The sequence below is a fragment of the Ursus arctos genome, unplaced genomic scaffold (genome assembly GCF_023065955.2).
Source record: "Ursus arctos isolate Adak ecotype North America unplaced genomic scaffold, UrsArc2.0 scaffold_28, whole genome shotgun sequence".
Taxonomy (NCBI): Eukaryota; Metazoa; Chordata; class Mammalia; order Carnivora; family Ursidae; genus Ursus; species Ursus arctos.
In genome coordinates, this window is record NW_026622963.1 from 33,437,139 (window position 1) to 33,444,752 (window position 7,614).

Genomic DNA, 7,614 nt, shown 5'->3' on the forward strand with positions numbered 1-7,614 from the left:
ATTCCAAGTGATGCAGACTCCCTTCATAATTTGGCCAGTAAGGTTTGTGACCCTGATACTGTCAATGAACAAGTCCCCTCTTACTGGAGGATGGGAATCTTTCAAAAGCCTTTTGTTGTCAGTGTTTAAATTTGCTACCCTTTTCCTTTTCTAAAGTAGTAAGGCTTTATTAAAACTCTTGACTAAAACTATAATTGCTTGTTTGTGTTATCCTGAGATGAAATATAATCCCAGCACTGATCATATAACCAGTGCACGTGTAATGAAATTTAATATTGTAGCTGTCCTTGGGAGCCATATGGTGAATCTATACCTGGTGATGGGTATTGGTAATAATTCCTGATTCGGCTGTGATTGTATAAACACTTGCATAGCTTGATCCAATTGTTGACATTTATTTTCAAATTAAAGGTGATGGTGGTCTAGTAAGTTACAATTTATGCTTCTTACTTGGCAGATGTATTTAGTTGCTAATGTGAAAAGAAATGGATGGAAAACGTGGGCCACCATCATGTACGAGAACTTGGATGGGCCTCTCTCTGGTTCAGTGCTGGTTACAAGTGCGAAGTTCCTACGTAAGAATTCTTGGGAGAGCATCTCCATTTGGCTACTGTTTATAAAAGCAAACTTTACATTTATCTGCACTGCCACACCTCCCATTCTGAACTATTGGGGTTCTTTGTTGTGTCTTTTAGTCCTGATTCACATATATGTGTATACAATCATATATATATATATATATATATATATATATATATATATATATGTATCTTCCCATTTCCTGAACTATTGATTTTTAAAATTTCTGTCATAAACCCACATCCATTTACAAAGTTTAAATATACTATTATATATATATATATATACATATATATATAAATTAATAGTTCAGGAAATGGGAAGAAATAAATGGAAAGTAACTTTATTCTCTCTCTCTATATATATATATATATATCCCACACATATAAAAATACATATGTATGAGAGAGATTGTTACAGCTAATTATATTGAATTATTATCTTATTTAGAGCTTTAAAAAATCGTAATTTAAAAACATAATTAAATTTTAAATGGTAAAATTATAGTGTCAAACTCATAACACATTAATTGTTCTACTAGCAAGTACCTAAAAACATTGTGGGCTTAGGAAGAACCAGTTTATTTTAAAATTAGACAAAAATGCAGTTAGATCTCACACGGGGATGGTGCTGTGGCCATGAATCCTTTTTCCCTTCCTTTTAGGGTCAAATGTATTGGCACTGATTTCAAGTATATAGACCCAGGTGATTTTCATGATCAGCACCATTGTGAACACAACACCGGTTATTTTTAAAAGAAAAGAAGTTTTAATATACCCTGAGGGACATATTAGGGAGAATACCTATTTCTTGATAGAGTTTAATAGGAGTAATAAAAGTTGGAATATAGAGAAATACACACTTTTGCGGTATAAGCAAAATTCTTCTTTTGTTTTTTAGCCTGTATGGGTAAATATGGACTCATTTAAAAAATTTAGTGTATACATTTATCTATGACATTATTTATCTTTTGCCACAGGCAATATTGCTACCAACTATTCACAAATCTTTGGATAAACTGAGATTATTTTATTATATTAAGATTTTATTTTTAGGGACGCCTGGGTGGCTCAGTCAGTTAAGTGTCTGCCTTCAGCTCAGGTCATGGTTCCAAGGTCCTGGGATCAAGTCCCACATTGGGCTTCTTGCTCAGCAGGGAGCCTGCTTCTCCTCTGCCTCCCGCTCCCCCTGGTTGTACTTTCCAGCCGCCCCCCCGACAAATAAATAAGTAAAATCTTAAAAAAAAGAAAAAGATTTTATTTTTAAGTAAACTTCACACCCAACATGGGCCTCGAACTCATGACCCTGAGATCAAGAGTCACACACTCCTCTGACTGAGCCAGCCAGGAACCCCAAACTGAGATAATTTTAAAGTCAGTATTGTTTTTTGTCTGAAATCCCCCAAACAAGATTGTCAAAAAATAAAATTAAGTGAATACAAACATAATATATTAATATACTGTCAATAATAATTAGAGAAATATTATATTTTAATAACTGTACCCAGAAAGTTTAAGTAGAAAATTTCTATAGGTCTATAGGAAAATACCATTTGAGGGGCACCTGGATAGTTCACTCGTTAAGTGTCTGACTCTTCAGCTCAGCTCAGGTCTTGATCTCAGGGCCATGAGCCCGTGTTGGGCTCCACACTGGCGGTATGGAGACCACTTAAATAAAAACAAAAAACAAAAACCATTTGAGTTTGATTGGGACCAATTTACTAAAGGCAAATTGGATTATAACAGAACTTAATTATTATTTTATTTCGTTTTTAAAATTTTTTAAAGATTTTATTTACTTATTTGAGAGAGAGAGAGAGAGCATAAGCAGGGGGAGTGGCAGAGAGAGGGAGAAGCAGGCTCCCGCGATGCGGAACTCGATCCCAGGACCCTGAGATCATGACCTGAGCCGAAGGCAGACACAGCTGACTGAGCCACCCAGGAGCCCCTCATTCAAAAATTTTTAAACATAATTTAATTTTAAGCCCATGTTTATTTATAATATTCATATGTTCCAATTTTGCTAGTTGTTGTCATTGTAAAATGATCTCACTTTCCAAACAATTGTGGATAAAACACATGCACATTACGTTTACAATCTTAACCATTTTTAAGCACGAAGTTCAGTGTTATTAGGGACGTTCACACTGTTGTGCAACCGGCACCACCATCCATCCTCAGAACTCTTTTTATCTTGCGGAACTGAAACTCTGTATCTATTAAACAACAGCTCCCATGTCCTCCTTCCCCACAGCCCTTGACAACTACCATCCTACCTTTCGTCTCTCGGAACTTGACTCCTCTATATAGGCACCTCATATAAGTGGAATCATACAGTATGTGTCTTTTTGTGACTGGCTTATGTCACTTAGCACAGTGTCCTCAAGATTCACCCATGTTACAGCACATGACAGGGTTTCCTTCCCTTTTAAGGCTGCATAACATTCCATTGTGTGTCTCCGTCACATTTTGTTTATCCAGTCATCGGTTGATGGACATTGGGTTGGTCCCACCTGTTAGCTATTGTGAACAACACTACTATGAACACAGGTGTACAAACATCAGCTCAAGTCCCTGCTTTCAATTCTTTGGAGTCTATACCCAGAAGTGGAGTTGCTGGGTCATAGGGTATTTCTAATTTTAATTTTTTAAGGAACCTCCATATTATTTTCCGTAACACTTGTACCATTTTACATTCCCAAGAAAATTGCACAAGGATTCCAATTTCTCCACATCCTTGCCAACACTTGGTATTTTCTGTTTTTTTGATAATAGCCATCCTAATGGGTGAGAGGGGGTATCTCATTGCAGCTTTTTAAAAGTAAACTCTACCCCCCATGTGGAGCTTGAACTCACAACCCCAAGATCAAGAGTCCCATGCTCCACCGACTGAGCCAGCCAGGCGCTCCTCTCATTATGGTTTTAATTTGCATTTCCCTAATGATTAGAGATGTTGAGCATCTTTTCATGCACTTATGGCCATTCATAGATCTTCTTGGAGAAACATGTTCCTGTATTTTTATCCTAGCTTCTTATTATAATACTATATGAGTTTTCAAAATGGTGTTAGTTCTTAGCATCATAGAAGTTAATTTTTTTAAAATATTTTCAACATTTTATCTTTTATTACAGTGATACAACTCAAAAATAGTTCTTTTTGAAGGCCACTAGAACCAAAAGGCTTCTAAAGGAAAGCAGCAGCCCTGGCTCTACTCTTTTATCCTACCCTCAGTCTCATTGCCCAACAGCAATCATTTTAACTTCAGGAATTATTCTTCCTGGTATCTACCCTGATGGGGTTCGGGACATGCTATCCCCAAATATGGCACCTTGGCATATTTAATATCTCAAGTTGAAGGAATTTTTTAAAATAGCAGAAACAGAAAGGTCACTCTGATCGCCCCTCTTCCCATTAACCTTCTACCCTGAAACAGGTCATAAATGTCCTAAGTGAAGGTACCCTCCCTATACCAGAAGGAAAGAAGATATTCTTCTCACCAGAGAGGGGAGCCAAGAAGGCTGTATAAACAAACCTTGTTAAACTACCCTTATCTTCCTAGTTACTTCTTTTTTTTTTAAGATTTTATTTATTTTTGCAAGAGAGAGAAAGAGAAGGCACATGTGCACGAGTTGGGGGGAGGGCAGGAAAAGGGAGAAGCAGGCTCCCCGCTGAGCAAGGAGCTGGATGCAGGACTCAGTCCCAGGACGCTGGGATCATAACCTGAGCCAAAGGCAGACACTTAACCAACTGAGCCACCCAGGCGCCCTTCCCAGTTACTTCATCATATACTACACCTTTGTCTTGTCAATTCTTCACAGATTCATTATTTCTTTGTCTAGAAGGTATGAAAGCTTCAAGCTCTGGTCACTACTTCAGGTTTTCATTCTCTTTTGACGGCTCCCTTGTACATGTAAAAATTCAGTAAAATGTGTAGGCTTTTCTCCTCTTAATCTGTCTTTGCTTAATTTTCGGACCCAGCCAGAGACTCTAAGAGGGTCAAGGAAAGCTTTTCCCTCCCCTACAATCTCTTCTTGTAAATAGGATGTGTCAACAACTGTTTTGTGATTTTTCTCAGTTTGGAATATTATCATTTGACTTCCCACCACAGAAGATTAGGATTAGCTACCATCACGCACACAAATCCCAACCGCCTACCCCCACCGTACAGACATAGAGACACCTGTCCCTCCTCTTCTCTCCCCACTCGCCATTGAGCCAAAATAGGTATGTCACAGTTTTGGATTAAATTATTACTCTGTGCTTACCTTCCTGTGACTAAATAAACATTCACAGCTGAGCCATGTATGGTTCTATAATTATATTTCTTTTCTGGAAACAACCTTTTGTTGTTTTTATCGCCCTGGAGTTAGTAATTGCTTTATTTTTAAATTTGCTTGCTTTTCTATGTATCTATCACTAATGCATACGCAAATTCTCTACCAGAACTCCAAAACTCCTCTCAATTCTATCAAACGTGTAAGATAACATGTCAATGTGTTTAATACTTTGGGGACATCCATCCTGGAGCCAGCCATCATTCATTCATTTCAAAAATACTTATTAAATGCCTCCTGTGGGTTTTAGGCTGGGGATATAGCATGGAACAGAATAGGCAAGTCGCTTTTACTGGGCTTCCATTCAAGTGGGGGAAGGAGAAGATAAACAATAAGCACATAATTAAAGATTATGTTAGGAGATATATATGCTACGAAGAAAAATAAAGCCATATCACAGGGACTAGATAGTACTGGAGAGGGGAATTCTAGATCGTATGATAAGGGCCTTTCCAAAGAGGTGCTCTGAGCAGAGCGCAGAGCCCTAAGTTAAATAATGGAGTGAACAATTCAGCTTCTGGTGGAGGGCCATTCCTTGAGGAAGGAACAGTCAATAGGACATGGAGATGTTTGGTCATTAATTAAAAGTGAGATGATTCAGCATGACCGTGACTTTTCAGTGCTTAGTTCATGTGCCGCCTCAGAGTTAGTGAAAGATCAGCGGTAAGTTGGGGCAGAGTTTGTCCAGGCCAGTTGGGAGTACAAGGGCATGGTTATAATGATGTGAAGGTGGGAGCTTAACTGTGCCACAGGGTAGTCGGGAGGGAGGGGCCCAGAGAGAGAATGGTGGGTGCACCCTGAGAAAGTGGTCGTCGGTGTATTGAAGGTTCCCACAGGGGTGGGGCGTTGATGGAACAGGAAGTATGGGAGGAGAGGGGCAGAGAGGACAGTGCTTAAGAACTGAGCTTCTTTTGGGTCAAGATTTTATTGTTAAGTAATCTCTACACCCAATGTGGGGCTCAAACTTACAACCCTGAGATGAAGTCACATGCTCTCCCAACTGAGCCAGCCAGGCACCCCAAGAATTCAGCCTTATGAGGTGAAAGATGACGAAGACAAGGATAAAACCACACGTCAGCCAGGAGTGTGCCCTGCAGAGGGTGTGCAGGGAAAGGGCCAGCAGGGGAGGAGACCTGGTCCACACTCCCCTCACCACCCCTGTGCCTGGGGGCTCTGCCACCCACAGGGGCTGCCTTTTTCTAACTTACCCCAAAGCACTCTACAGTCGAGTCCTTGACCCTGAGTTCAGTAGGATTCCCCGGGAAAGCCAGGATTCTTCCAGGACAAGAAGGTGAGGGTGAAGGCAGCCTTCAGAGAAAAGGCTGAAGATGCAGGAGACTTTGCTGGGAAGAGGCCCTGAGTCTCAGATGGCATGGTGGCAGGCTCAGGAATAAAACCTATTAGGGAAAAACAGAAAAACAGCTTTATCACCTTGGGTGGGGAGGGAGGAAGGCTCTTTTAAACAAAGTTTTTAAATTACATGAAGTAAAAAAAAAAAAAAAAAATCAATGGATTTGACCATTTAACGATTTGAGTTCAGTAGAGCACCCCATCGACAAGGGAGCAGATTAATGAGAGCCTGAGAGAAATCTGTACGAAGCCAAGAACAGAATCATAGCTAGAACATTCAAGAGCTGCAGATCAGCAAGAAAAAGACAAGAAACCCAATTCTTTCTTTCTTTCTTTCTTTCTTTCTTTCTTTCTTTCTTTCTCTTTCTTTCCTTCTTTTTTTAACAAGAAACGCAATTTTTTTAATGGGCAGAGTATTTGATAGATAATTCACTGAAGGGGAAACTCACCCGGCTGGTAAGCATTTGATCTTACCGGTAATGAGAACAATGCAAATCAAAACAACAGATACCACTTCACTAAAATCAGGAAGTGAGATGTTATCAAGTTCTGGAGAAGGTGGGGGAATAAAAGGCCCTCGGGTCTTGCTGATATGACTGTAGCCGTGCGGCTGTCTGGGGAGCCGCAGGATAGTGCTTAGCGAAATAAAGAACACGCTCTCCCTGCCACACAGCAATCCTTCCCCTCCTTACCTCTGAAGACACTGTCTGTCTTGCGCAAGTTTGTCACCTTTACAACAACACATTGGGTGTCATAAATTGCTGGGTCCAATGCCCCAGAACGGATGATGAAAAGATGGAGTGTTTTCGGTGGAATGTTCTGCGGCACTCAGGAAAAGCAGCCTGGAGTCCACGAAACATATCGCGAGATCTCAGAAACTTACAAATTGAGTGCAAAAAAAAAAAAAAGTAAGAAACAGAACATGATTTATGATACCGTACCAATTCTGTAACTTTAAAGTTATATACAAAAGGGGCACCTGGGTGGCTCAGTCAGTTAAGCGTTCTGCCTTCTGCTCAGGTCAGGATCCCAGGGTCCTGAGATGGAGTCCTGCCTCAGGCTCCTTTCTCGGCGGGGAGCCTGCTTCTCCCTCTGCCTGCTGCTCTCCCTGCTTGTGCTCGCTCTCTGTCTCTCTCTCTCCCTCTCTCTCTAACAAATGAATAAATAAAATATTTTTTAAAAATTTCTGAATTCTGGAGGGATCAGGCAGTGGCTTCATCCATTCAGACTGCTGTATCAGAACCGTATGGAAGCGGTGGCTTACAGACCACAGAAATCGATTTCTCACACTTCTGAAAGCTGGAAAGTCCAAGCTGAAGTTGATGGCAGACTCAGTGTCTACGGAGGAGCT

The 7,614-nt window shown here is 40.3% G+C and overlaps 1 long non-coding RNA gene across 2 annotated transcripts in view; it reads right to left on the reverse strand.

Annotated features, from left to right (window-relative positions):
* The window catches only part of LOC130541972 (uncharacterized), a 39,395-nt gene extending 32,254 nt beyond the window's left edge, over window positions 1-7,141 (reverse strand). Inside the window, exons 1-3 of one of the 2 annotated variants that reach the window (XR_008956139.1) lie at window positions 6,956-7,132; window positions 6,122-6,310; window positions 2,158-2,246 (exon numbers count right to left, since the gene is read on the reverse strand). This is a non-coding gene — a long non-coding RNA (uncharacterized LOC130541972). Of the gene's footprint in view, window positions 1-2,157; window positions 2,247-6,121; window positions 6,311-6,955 lie in introns of those variants that run through there. The other variant, XR_008956138.1, reaches the window with a different exon arrangement.
* Between the last annotated feature and the right edge of the window lie 473 nt (window positions 7,142-7,614).